Raw genomic sequence first — 13,512 nt, 5'->3', positions numbered from 1 at the left:
CATCATAATGTAACGGCTACAGTCAAATCGTCCCGATGTCTATTTCCCTTAAATAAGTCCGGGTAGACTTTTCTAATGATTTCCTCGTCCTCCCAAGTAGCCTCATCAGGCCCGTAGTGCTGCCACAACACTTTAACTTGGGTAATAACTCGCTTCCGCAGTCGCACTTCTCTCCGGCAGAGAATGCTTTGTGGTTCGACCAAAACCTCGCCTTCCGGCTCGACCTGCAGACAACAACACTTTCAGTCAGTTTCTGTTGAGCACAACTACTTAACTAAAACAACCAGATTAATTCTTACCCAAACATCTTGCCATCTGATCACATGTTTAGGATCGTACACATATTTTTTTAGAACAGAAGCATGGAAAACATTGTGAATTTTGATATGACTTGGCAGGGCGAGTTGGTAAGCCACCGGCCCCACTCTTGCCAAGATCTGGAAAGGCCCAAAATACTGAGGAGCTAGCTTGGCGCACCCACTCCATTGCAGTGTGCTTCTTCTGGCTTGGATCCTCACAAACACATGATCACCCACCTGATATTCTTTGAATCTTCTTCTTCGGTCCGCAAAACTTTTCTGTCTATCCTGCGCAGCCTTTAAATTGGCATGCACTCTTTTCACCATGTCTTCCATTTCTTTAAGCATATCCGGACCCAAACTCAGCTTATCCTCAGGTCCACCCCAACTTGAGGGCGTACGGCATTTCCGTCCATACAAGACCTCAAAGGGACTTAGCTGTGTTGACGTATGATATCCATTATTGTACGCGAATTCAACTAGGTGTAAATACTCTTCCCATTGGTTTGGTTTCAACATCAAATATGCTCTCAACATATCTTCCACCACCTGGTTCACTCGTTCGGCTTGGCCATCGGTCTACGGGTGATAGGCCGTGCTAAATTTCAGCTGTGTTCCTAACTCAGCAAACAACGTTCTCCAAAAAGTGGACGTGAACTTTACATCATGATCTGATATGATTATTTTCGGCAGTCCATGTAGTCTAAACATGTTCTGCATGAAAAGGAGAGCAATTTGCACAGCCTTATAAGTGGACTGCACGGGTATGAAGTGTGCTGCCTTACTCAACTTATCAACCACCACCATAATGGAATCATTGTTTTTCTTTGTTCGTGGCAAACCGGTTATAAAATCCATGGAAATGGTTTCCCATTTCCACTCCGGAATAGGTAAAGGTTGTAACAGCCCGGCCGGATGCAAATGTTCTGCTTTAATCTGCTGGCACTCCAAGCACCACGCCAAATACTCGGCTACATTCTTCTTCATTCCTGGCCAATAATATTCTTTCCTAAGTGTAGTGACCATCTTTTGGTATCCTGGGTGGCCAGTGTAATGGCTGATGTGAAATTCGTCCAAAATCAGATTCTTAAGGTCATTCTGGTCAGGTACATACAGTCTTTTATTGAAATACAGCATTCCGGCACCATCTAATGTATATCCTTGCTGTACTTTTCCATTAACTGATTGTTGTACCTGCTGTTTTATTTGTTGGTATTCAACATCTTGATCTGCTGCTGCTTTTATTTGCTCGAACAGAGAATTCCGCCACTTGCTGATCGAAAGTTCACACAAGCACTGAACCTTTCGACTTAACGCATCAGCCACCCGGTTCTCTTTACCTTTTAAGTGTTTAATCTCGAAATCGAATCCACTTAGGAAATCTGCCCAACGAGCTTGTCTTGTATTCAGGGTAGGTTGGCTGAAGTAATTTGTCAAGCTGTGATGATCCGTTAATAACAGAAATCTTCTCCCCAGGAGATAATGTCGCCACATTTTCAGCGCATGAATAACAGCTGTTAACTCTAAGTCGTAAGCAGAGTATTTCTGCTCATGATCTTTTAGTTTTCTTGATTCATACGCAATTACTTTCCCTTCCTGCATCAATACTCCTCCCACACCCTCCTTACTTGCGTCAGTACATACCACGTAATCCTTATTAGGATCAGCTATACTCAAAATGGGTGCGGTGGTAAGTAAGTGTTTCAACCGTTCGAAGCTCTGCTGACACTCTGGTGTCCACCTAAATACCTTCCCTTTTTTCTGTAAGGAAGTGATAGGGTATGCTATCCTTGAGAAACCCTCCACAAATCTTCTATAATAGCCAACTAGTCCCATAAAGGATCTGATATCAACTACATCTTTGGGTATGGGCCATTCCATGATAGTATTTATCTTCTCAGGGTCCACTGCAATCCCTTCTTTGGTAATTACATGGCCTAAATATTGGATTTCTTCCTTGAAGAAGTCGCACTTACTAAACTTAGCGTATAGCTGGTGTTCTCGGAGAGTTTGCAGCACTACCCTAAGGTGCTCCTCGTGTTCCTCCCGGGAACGAGAATATATCAGAATATCATCAATAAATATCAGCACGAATTTGTCCAAAAACCTGTGAAACACGCTGTTCATCAAACACATAAAGGTGGCAGGTGCATTGGTCAAACCAAAAGGCAGCACCACAAATTCGTAGTGCCCGTAGCGTGTTCTAAAAGCTGTTTTGGCAATGTCCTCTTCTTTAATCCTAATCTGATGATAACCAGATCACAAATCGATCTTAGAGAATACTTTTGCCCCCTTTACTTGATCAAAAAGTTCATCAATCCGAGGCAAGGGATATTTATTTTTGATCGTGAGCTTGTTCAGCTGACGATAGTCTATGCACATCTGGAGAGTTCCATCTTTCTTTTTAACAAATAATACTGGAGCTCCCCATGGTGATACACTGGGGCGAATGTAATTCTTATCCAACAGCTCTTGTAGTTGCATTTTTAACTCTGTTAATTCTGGTACGCTCATTCGGTATGGTGCCCGTGACACTGGTGCTGCCCCTGGTGTTAGCTCTATAGTAAAGTCTATATCCCTTTTAGGGGGCAGCCCCGGTACCTCTTCTGGAAAAACATCCGTAAATTCCTGTATCACCGGAATATTGTCCAGTGCAGATGTTTTGTCTTTCTGGTTTGCATAGCCGACTTGAATAGCGTAAATTTGACATTTCTTTCTGAGGCATCTAGCTAGCTGGGATGCCGTAATGGGTCGGATCTGCACGGGGTGCTTGATCCCCTGCAACTCCTGCTGCTTTCCAAGGTCATCTTTGTAGTAGATGGTTTTGGTCTTGCAATTTACTAATGACCAGTGTTTTTCCAGCCAATCCATACCAATCAGGATGTCGTATGAACCCAATGGGAGTACATTCAGGTCTACTGTTATTGGCTGTCCTGCTACTGTTAAAGAGCAGTTATTAATTTTTGCCAAGACTCGTCTCTTGGCTCCCGTAGCTAATTGTACCAGCCATGGATTTCTGAACTTTTCAGATTGTAGCTTACACTGTTCTACTATCTTTGGGCTAACATAACTTAAAGTAGCTCCTGGATCAATAAGAACAGCTATAGAAAGATTTGAAATTTTACCTTCAAACTCCACCATGGTCGGCTGGTATTCCGCTTGACAATCATCCAAAGCTGCGTTAATCCTTGGTACACTGCGCGCCACCTCCCCAACGGTCAATGCTTCGTGAATCTGAGATATCTGGTCCACTCCTTTCCGCTGCGGGCAGTTCTTAACATAGTGCGGTCCTCCACAACCCCAACATTGGATTGGAGGTCTGGCCATCCCTTCAATTTCCGGCCTGGCAAGCTGTTCGCTTATCCTGCTCTCACTGGCTGGCTTAGCCCGGAAGGTACTTTTTGTTACATTTCTGCTAATTTGTCCTTTGCCAGCACCCTTACTGCCATTACCGCGACTCCCTTTGTTATTACCAGCAGTTCTGTTACCCCTTCTTTCATTCCATCTTTTATTTGAAATGTCTCCTTTTTGTTTATTCTGTTGGTAACAGATTCTCGCTTTACGGATAGCCTCATCCATTGTTCTAGGATTGTCAAACTCAATTCGTTCTCTTATATAAATAGGTAAGCTGCTCACAAATCTCTGCACCTTGGCCTTCTCCTCCTTAATATATGGCACATAGCAAAGCAGGGAAGTGAAGCGGTTAATCAACTCGTCCATAGACTGCTGTCCTAGTCGTAAATCATGGAATTCTCGTGCTTTCTCATCATAGAAATGCTCGGTTAGATATCTCTCCTTGAAGTATTTCTGAAACTTTTCCCACGTTATGATCTGCTCACTCACTCCTTTAACAATCTTAATTTCTTCCCACCACAGGGTTGCTTTGCCCTGTAACTGGAAGATGGCCAGCCGTGCCTTCAAATTATGATCATACTCATACAGCTGGAAATACTTGTTCATGTTAATTAACCATGCCTCCGCCGCTTCTTCCTGTTCCCCATCGAAATGTGGAGGTTTAATTTTTCGAAATTCCCCCTGCAATTCCATCTTCTGTCGTTTTGAGGTCTGCTGTTCCAGTACATTATCAAAATGGTCCTCCTTTTCCTCTGAATTTTCAGGTGCAGTTTGATAATTTCGTTCTTCTGTTACCCTCTACTGTTCTGCACTGGGATTAGCTAACGGTGGGTTTTGTCTGTTCAACAAACTCTTCAGAATTCTTTCCTGCTCCACCGTGAATCGCGCATCATCTTCTCGCAGACGTGCCATCTCATTTTTCAGCTCTTGAACAGTTTCTAATATCGCCAGGTTGGTACTGCGTGTCTCTTCACCAAGCTGTACCCACAGCTCTGGGTTTTCCCGAAGAACGCTGCCATCTCCCTGCATTTCTTCTACTTTCTACTGTTGACTGTTAGCTTATTACTGTTTCTGTATTACCTCCTAATTAATAGAACAAGAAAGTCAGTCAGTTGAATTAATTCCCTCTTATATGTATATAAGATAGCCATCCATACAACTGAATCTTACTGCTCCAGAGGCCACAGTATTGGAGCCTCGCTCTGATACCACATTGTCATGTTCCCCACAATATATCTATTAAATAAAAGAAAATAAAGATAAATAAAAAATAACTCAATTTAAAACTTCACAGCCACACACCTAACCACACATGAACACACGGGTGAGACCACAACCACGCAGTTCAAATCGCCCAGCACGATGACTCAACACCAATCTTTATGTATATATTGGGTTCATTTCTTGGCATATACGTGTCAGCACACACTACGGTTTAATATCATGTATGTTTAGTCCTTGGCATGTTACTATAGTGGTTATGTATATGTTTATTCCCTGGCTTATGAGGTTAATGTTTATGTCAATGCTCGCCTTTGAATGACTCATCCATCGGGAAATTTTTCCGGACTCCTTTCCGGCGCCAGATGGGTGACGGAGGTTTAATGGCCTTACCAACTCCTTGCCAGGTGGCCTGGCACAGCTGTGCGGCCACGTGATCACCTTGGGTGCTACGCTGTTGGTCTTCGCGCCAGGACTCCCGCTCAATTCAACGGTGGGGATTTGCTGCCCACATCCAAGGGCTCAAATGCATTCAAGGGTTTGGAGGGTTTATTCATATTCCATCGGGTCACTCTATTGGTTCATTTGGGTATGCGAGACAGTTCCGCGGCGCACCCTACTTGCCCGTTCTGAGAGCGATCCCTCCATCGCTCAGCCGGTTCCCTTTCTGCACCAAATGAAATGGTTCTGCTACCACAAATGTTTAGGTATATCCTTGTATTTACCGCCTGCCACACATACCTGTCTTGCTCCGTCGTTGTATAAATGTATACTATGCGTTTGTTTCAGCTCGGGGTTTAACTGTTTACTTTGAATGTTTATGTGCTAACTTCCGGCTTATTTGTGGGTGTGCAGGCGGGTCACGGCCACAGCCTTCCCACTGTTCGCGGAATGACCGAGCCATCCCCATTGAATCCTCAGGTATGACACCCTCTTAACTGGAAGCGAGACTTGGGTTTATTCGAATGGAAAAATGTTCTGTTCATATGAGAGCCGTATGGAAATTTGTCAGAGGTTTTCCTCATGGCGCTCATTTCACTTGTCTTCAGGGTTTCCGCGTTCGACCCATACCACTGGGTTATGGTTCGCGGCCGTCCATTCCATGCTGGAACCTGTGCAGCATTTTTGGGTTTATTAAGGCTATTGTTTAATGCAGTTCTTGGCATTTATGCCCGGTCGTGTTGTATATACACTTGAACAGCGGTTTCTCGGCCTCCAAGCCGGCCTGATTGAACTGGTTTTAATTTTTTGGCGATCGAACGCTCGCCCTTTGTTTCTCATATTTATATAATGTCTAATGGTTACACTACAGAACTTCCTATTTGTTTTTTTTGAGAACTGTAATGTATTTACCGGTCCACCGGACATTTGCAATGCAATGTTTTCGCTTTATATGCTAATGGTTATAGCGACTGTTCAAGTTAGTCTTATGGTTCTGATTATATGCTTTTTCCCGTATACTGTGATTATGTTACTTCGTTTTCTACAGTCGGCTGGGTCTGTTCCATTAACGGTCGACTTTCGTTCTAATGTGCCATTATCCTTGCTTACAGTGTTATGGTTTATTGTTTCCAACAGTTACAGAGTTGAACTAATTCTGGTATAGGGTTTTATCAATGTAGCATATGCATATATTTTGCTTCACGATGTTTGTCTGTACCTACAGCGAAGTATGCGGCCGTATACCAACGGCTAGGTGCGTTCGCTCTGATATGGTGTATTGTTCAGTTTCTGTGGTGCTTGTAACTGTTTCATCGTGTGCCTTAGCCGGACTAACCCTGGCGCAGCGTTACACAATACATCTTGTGATTTGCTGTAATGCATGGTACATGATGCGAATCTTGCCTCTGAACCCTCGATGCAGGGGTTTGCTATGTATTTACATTTCTGTGTTCATTAGTTAAACCCTTCTTATGAACTTGGAGTAAAATTAGTTTTCTTTCCGACGAATACTGATTCTCTGCACTGGAATGAATAATGTACCTCTCAAATTGTTTCCTTTCGTTCTTGCTGGGCGCTAAGCCCTTTAGATACTCACTATGTTGTACTGTTCTAAATAAATTTCTAACGTTTTGAGCGACATTCTATTGGGTTCTCAGGACCGCATTGGTATCTTCGTGCTCATATATATATTGCTGCTTGTTTACAACAGATAGTCTCTGAGCATTTATTTATTTATAACAGGTAGTTTCTAGGTATTTACTTAACCTATGTCATACTGCCCTTCTTCACAGATATCCTACTGTTATAATTTTCTTAAGCTTTTTAATTACTGAAAGAGATTCAGACTCAGGCTATATCTACTATCCATACCATTCTGTATACAGTTTATTTGGGTTAATCTCTGTGATAAACTCGTACCTGGTCTGCCAGTTACAGGATTTGGTGCTCCAGAAGTTCACCTACATTTCATGCTTGCTCTTGACCACCCAACCTTGAGATCCATCATCACTTGGATTCTCCCCCCGAGCTATCTTGCAGGCCTACAGCCCTCAACAAGATTCATGCACTAAGTGCTTGGGTTATCTGGTCCTTACCAGACTTAACCCGTTTTCTTGTTTTCTTTCCTTTTCTTTGGAATTCCTCCTGTCTGTCCCAACAGCCCAGGAGTTTCCCTTCCCAGGACTTTTCCTGTGTGAAAGGGTAGTTTCTTCAGTTTCATAACTGATTTCTTTTCTTTTAAAATCCTCCACCCAGAGGCTGCCAGCATTTCAAAAAAATATATATTTCCAATGTATTTAATTTTATCAATAAGATAATGTCATTATAGTTTCTCTTTTTTTCAAAAATAAATGAACAACAACTTCACATCAGTTTCTTACCACAGTAACATTTCCACATTTACATTTTTCCCGGGGTCATCACATCATAATGTAACGGCTACAGTCAAATCACAAGCATAGAACAGCTGCAACAAGGGTTTATTTGCTTTGACTATGAAATCTGTTGAATTTGGGTTTGCGAGCGAACGACTATGACTATGAAATATGTTTTGGACATGTAAGTATTGCAACTTGAACATGACAACTAACATTCTATCATGACTTTGCTATCATGACTTTGCTGAGATTATACAATGACTTTATATTTCTATTGCAGGATGAACGCGTCAATTCTCACTTATTATGCTTTCTGTGGGAATTTTGTTAACGCGTTGTTTAGGTAAGTGTGAATAAACTTAAATTTCATAGTAGTTTTATTTTTACTTTTTTGGTAAGTTTTGGAAAGATTATATTTTTATTATTTTAACGGATCAGATAAAAAAAAGTTAAATTAGTAATTTTACATAAAAGAAAATAAATCAGATAAAAAATTAAACTAGTAACTTTATATCAAAAAATATCTCAACATAGCATAACATCTGAGTCACATTGAGTCATCTGATACTCTCTGTACTAAGCGTTTTTTCTTTTTCTTTTTTTTAACTTGTTACAGACGAGAAAGAGTTAGCATAAGAAGTCTGGTTGGCGAGGCAAATTTAGTGGAAACCATTATCTGCGTTGGTGGGGCCATGCTCGTGACATTATGCAAAGAAATAACAATAAATCTGTGGTCATGCAAAGACAACCCAAGCTCAGATGATAATCAATCCGTCTCTGGCATTTTAATGAAAGGCTTCCTGTTGTTGGGGGCCATTTTTTTAGGACTTATTTTGCAGCGTGCCGGGCCTCCACAACTGCGAAATTCTAGGCGAGCATATAAAACTTGCCTTTTTAGGAACCACCAACACATAATTACAAGTGCCTTTTTAGGAACCACCAACACATAATTACAAGTGGATTAACTTTCCTAAATTAAATAATGACAACCTACATTTAACAACTAAAATTAGTTATCCCTACTATTAATTTGAAAGCTAAGTTAATACTATTAATTTGATGGTCCCTATTATTACTCTATAATTAAATTATGATAAAATTTCTCACTATTTAAAATATTATTTGCCATATTATATTTATTATAAAAATATTTTTTATACGGTTGATGAAGTTACATTGTACCATCCACACAGAAGTATAATTATTATAATGGTTCTCCACATGGCTTCCACGAAATGGTTCTGCATGCGGCCGTAGGAGGGAAAACAGTTGCCAACCCTGCGAATCTCTAAGAGGACAAAAGGAAAAGCAGAAGACATCTATTACACAGAAACCAAGGAATAATCAGATGAAAGGGTTTATTGAAATCCTATACCGCTGCAGTCAAATCAGAAGCATAGAATAGCTGCAGCAAGGGTTTATTGGCTTTGACTCTGCAATATGTTGAATTTGGATCCGCGAGAACGACTATGACATCAAAAGTTGCTCTTGGTGAACGAATGTCGATATTACTGCCATTTGCATATGTTTCGAACATTTAAGTATGGCAACTTGAGAATACATTTTGAACATGACAACTAACCTTCTATCATCACTTTGCTGAGATTCTACAATGACTTATATTTCTGTTGCAGGATGAACGCGCTGATTCTCACTTATTATGCTTTTTGTGAGAATTTTGTCAACGCTTTGTTTCGGTAAGTATGTATAAATTTAATTTTTATAGTAGTTTTTTAGGTAAATTTGGAAGAGTATATTTTTATCATGTCAACGCTTTGTTTCGGTAAGTATGTATAAATTTAATTTTTATAGTAGTTTTTTAGGTAAATTTGGAAGAGTATATTTTTATCATGTTTAATTTATTATTTAGATTAAATGGGGAATTGAATGGATGATTTCATATTAAAAAGCGCTTTAATATAACATTCTATTACCGTTGTTATATTACCGTTTATCTAATACCCGGTCTATAATCCTTACAGTAATTTTAAATCATAGTTACCATCCGGAACCAGAATAAAAAATTTGAAAATTCGTTAATTCTATTCAAATAGCGAATATTTGAATAAAATTCTGTGCGGTCTGTGTATGTATTTGTTCACTGGGACACCTTGCTGAAGAAACAATATTTACAATGAATAAAATTCTGTGCGGTCCGTGTATGTATTTGTTTACTGGGACACCTTGCTGAAGAAAACAACGAGAAGAACCGTGTTCAATAGTGCTGGGTTAGGCTGGTAGGAGGCTAAATGATAGATATGCTTGCGTTTGCTTTAGTCTTATTTTTAGTTTCAGTTTTTTTGAAAAATATAATTTTACATTGAACACTAAGGTGATTATTTTTTGAGCATATATAAATAACTGCTATCCAAAAGAAATAGAAATAATCCTCAAAGGGAAAAATTTTTATTATTGCTTTGGAAAGCCAAGAAAATAGAGAAAGAGAGCATTTGTAAAGTAGATTCTGATTTATTTTCTAAATATATTTAGAATGTGTATTTATTTATTAGGCGAAAGCTTTGCATACTTTTTTTTTTGAAATTAAGTAATAAGGTTAGATTTAAATTTTGGAAACGTGGTCTTGGAACGGGAAAGAGAAATTGTTTTTTTTTTTTTTAAATTATATATTTAAAGCCATTAAAATTGTTATATTATTTAGAATTATTTAAAAGTTTAAAATTAAATAGGAAAAATATTTACAGAAAACATTATTATTAGAGGAATATTTCACTCTTTAAAATATATACGATTAATTTTTTTTTAGGATTAAAATTTTTTCATCCTAATTTTTATAGTATCTTATTAAGTAACTATGGTTTAAATGTTAAAACTTTTGCTTTCTAATTTTTTTTGAACTTGTTGTTACAGACGCGAAAGAGTCGGATAAGTCTGGTAGGGGCCATGCTCGTGACATCATGCAAAAGACGCAAGCTCAGATGATAATCAATCAGTCTCTGGCATTTTAATGAAAGGCTCCCAGTTGATGGGGGCCATTTTTTTAGGATTTATTTTGCACCGTGCCGGGCCTCCGCAACTGCGAAATTCTAGGCGAGCATATGCATAGACAGACTGATTATCATCTGAGCTTGCGTTGTTTGCACGATGAACGCGTCAATTCTCACTTATTCTGCTTTCTGTGAGAATCTTGTCAACGCTTTGTTTCCGTAAGTTATTTATTTTGTCAACGCTTTGTTTCGCATAAATTTATTTTTTATAGTAGGTTTTTAAGTAAGTTTGGAAAGAGTAAATTTTTATTATTCAAATTAGATGGAGAATTGAACCTGTAATTTCATATCAAAAAATGTTTTAATATAATATTTCTTTATCATCTAAATTAAATAAATAAAAAATTCATTCAGATTAAATAAAAAATTGAACCCATAATTTCATATCAAAAAATACTTTAAAATAATACCTATCACATATCGCAGTGGATCGTCCACAATCCTCGTAGTAACGTCCACAATCCTCGTAGTAATTTAAATGCTAACCGTTTTTGCTTTTCAATTTTTTTTAAGAGAGTTCGCATAAGAAGTGTGGTTGGCGAGGCATATTTAGTGGGAACCATTATCTGCGTTGGTGGGGCCATGGTCGTGACTGCATTATCCAAAGAAATAACAATAAATCTGTGGTCAGCCAAAGACAACGCAAGCTCAGATGATAATCAATCAGTCTCTGGCATTTTAATGAAAGGCTCCCTGTTGTTGGGGGCCATTTTTTTAGGATTTATTTTGCAGCGTGCCAGGTCTCCACAACTGCGAAATTCTAGGCGAGCATATGCCTTCATTATGTTCCTGCTCCTGTTCATCATGAATGCGAGCATATGCCTTCATTATGTTCCTGCTCCTGTTCATCATGAATGCGGTTGTATCTACGGCTGCTGTTAACGGTAAGCATAAGTATCGGTAACGATAGGGATTGATGAGATCGTTTTATAGATCTCTAAATTCTGGATCTATGTTTATTTTGAGGATGGGAATGGCAGAGGCAGGTATCCCTGTAGGCGATAAACTTCCACCTGATTGCCAATACGTTGCTCGGTGCGGACTCTGTCTTCGTTGTTATCGAGGCGAGAGAGGTTTCCAGTGTTGCGATTAGTGGCAACCTCTTCTCCTTCAAAGACTTGCTGTTAATACTGCTGGTAAGCATAAGTATTGGTAACGATAGGGATTGATTGAATCGTTTAATTGGATTAATTTATGTATGCCTGCATGCGGTTGGGACTTTTATTTTTAGGTTTTATAGATCTCTAAATTTTGGATCTATGCTTATTTTGATTGAAAGAATGGAATGGCAGAGGGTGTCCCCGTAGGCGATAAACTTCCACCAGAATGCCACTGCGTTGCTCAGTGCGGACTCTGTCATCGATGTTGTCAAAGCGGACGAGGTTACCATTGCTGCTATTAATGGTAACCTTTTCAATATCATGTCAGATGTTGCGCAGGGTTTCAATTTGAATTAGATTTCATTTGTTTGCATTTGCTTGGTTTATTATTGGATTTCTAAAATATTTTCGTAAACCACGGGAATTTGGTTATGAATTTAGGGCTTTGTTGATCCGGAGGAATGATTGTTATTCATATTGTGAACCTCATTAGTTTGAGCGAAATTGTTGTATGGTTTTTGGAATATTTTAAAATAATTTTATTTTATTTGTGATTTTATAATATTTTTATTATAATGTGTTTATTTAAATATATAATTTATTATAAATAATAAATTTTAAAAAAGTCTATTTTTACATTATAGAGGTGTTTAATTTGGAAGGGAGCTTTTACAATTTTAAATTAATTATCAATAATTACTAAGACAATCATAAAATTAAATAGCTAATAAATATTTATAGATATCAATTCATAATAAACATTTAAATATTTACTTCATCATCTATAAAGTGACTCAAAGTGATAAGAACTATAACTCATTTCATACGTCATTTGTTTATATGATATTTTTTTAGTTAATGAATTTAATTAAAATAGCAAAAAATACATAACTCTTTTAGAAATAAATCTCAACGTTTAATATGTATGTACTACTAAGAATATTATAAAATATTTTATGGAAGTTAAATCTCTACCATCCACTTATTAAATTATTGATAAATTAAAATTATGGAAATCCTATTCCAAAATAAAATTATTAGGTGGATGGTAGGGATTTAACCTCCATGAAATATTAACTTACTAAATTATTGATAATTAAATTAAAATTATGGAAATCCTATTACAAATAGAATTATTAGGATGGTAGGGAAGTAAAGCAGTTTAATGCTGAAGAAGCACTATGAAGCTTCCAAGGATAGGAAGAACAAGTGAAAAGTGGGAAAAGATAAGAAGACAATTGCCAATACACATCAATTCAAGGATCCTAAAAACTGTTGTATGCATTGCACCATTAATGGTCACATTGAGGAAAAGTGTTGGAAACTAAATTTAGAGATGAACTTGAAGAATTGTATGAAGTATGTAAAGAAAAATAATCTTCTAGAAACATATATGTTCTTGATGCGCCAACGACCCTCCTATCTTTTTTCCTAGGTCAGTTTTGGAGCTTACATCAACTGTCGTTTCAAGCCCCTTAGTGTCTTCATGTTGTTCGATTTGTTATTTGTGTGTTTTCTCCTAGTGTCGCATCCTCCTAAGTCAATGTTTCCCAAGTGTTTTTGCTTAACCATTAGAAGCACATGAGTTATCTAGACCATGGTTAGGTGAACTCCTAACTTATCTTGAATTAGACTGTAGCCTTTTCACCATGCACACACTTGAAAAACACTCATAAGAACAAAAAAAACAAAGAAGAGCAAGAAAATCACACTC

At 38.2% G+C, this 13,512-nt stretch overlaps 1 pseudogene across 1 annotated transcript in view; it reads left to right on the top strand.

The window, feature by feature from the left end:
- Positions 1-7,848: 7,848 nt before the first annotated feature.
- LOC149176953 (protein APEM9-like) overlaps positions 7,849-13,512 on the top strand; it is an 86,870-nt pseudogene continuing 81,206 nt past the window's right edge. The window contains exons 1-3 of the transcript XR_016258365.1: positions 7,849-7,874; positions 7,974-8,036; positions 9,328-9,390. The product of XR_016258365.1 is annotated as a protein APEM9-like (transcript). The remainder of the gene's footprint in view (positions 7,875-7,973; positions 8,037-9,327; positions 9,391-13,512) is intronic.

The sequence above is a fragment of the Pinus tabuliformis genome, chromosome 4_1 (assembly GCF_031772625.1).
Source record: "Pinus tabuliformis cultivar Carrire ecotype Pingquan chromosome 4_1, CPIR1, whole genome shotgun sequence".
NCBI lineage: Eukaryota > Viridiplantae > Streptophyta > Pinopsida > Pinales > Pinaceae > Pinus > Pinus tabuliformis.
The sequence above is the reverse complement of the archived record's forward strand: the minus strand, read 5'-3'. Positions and strand labels throughout refer to the sequence as shown.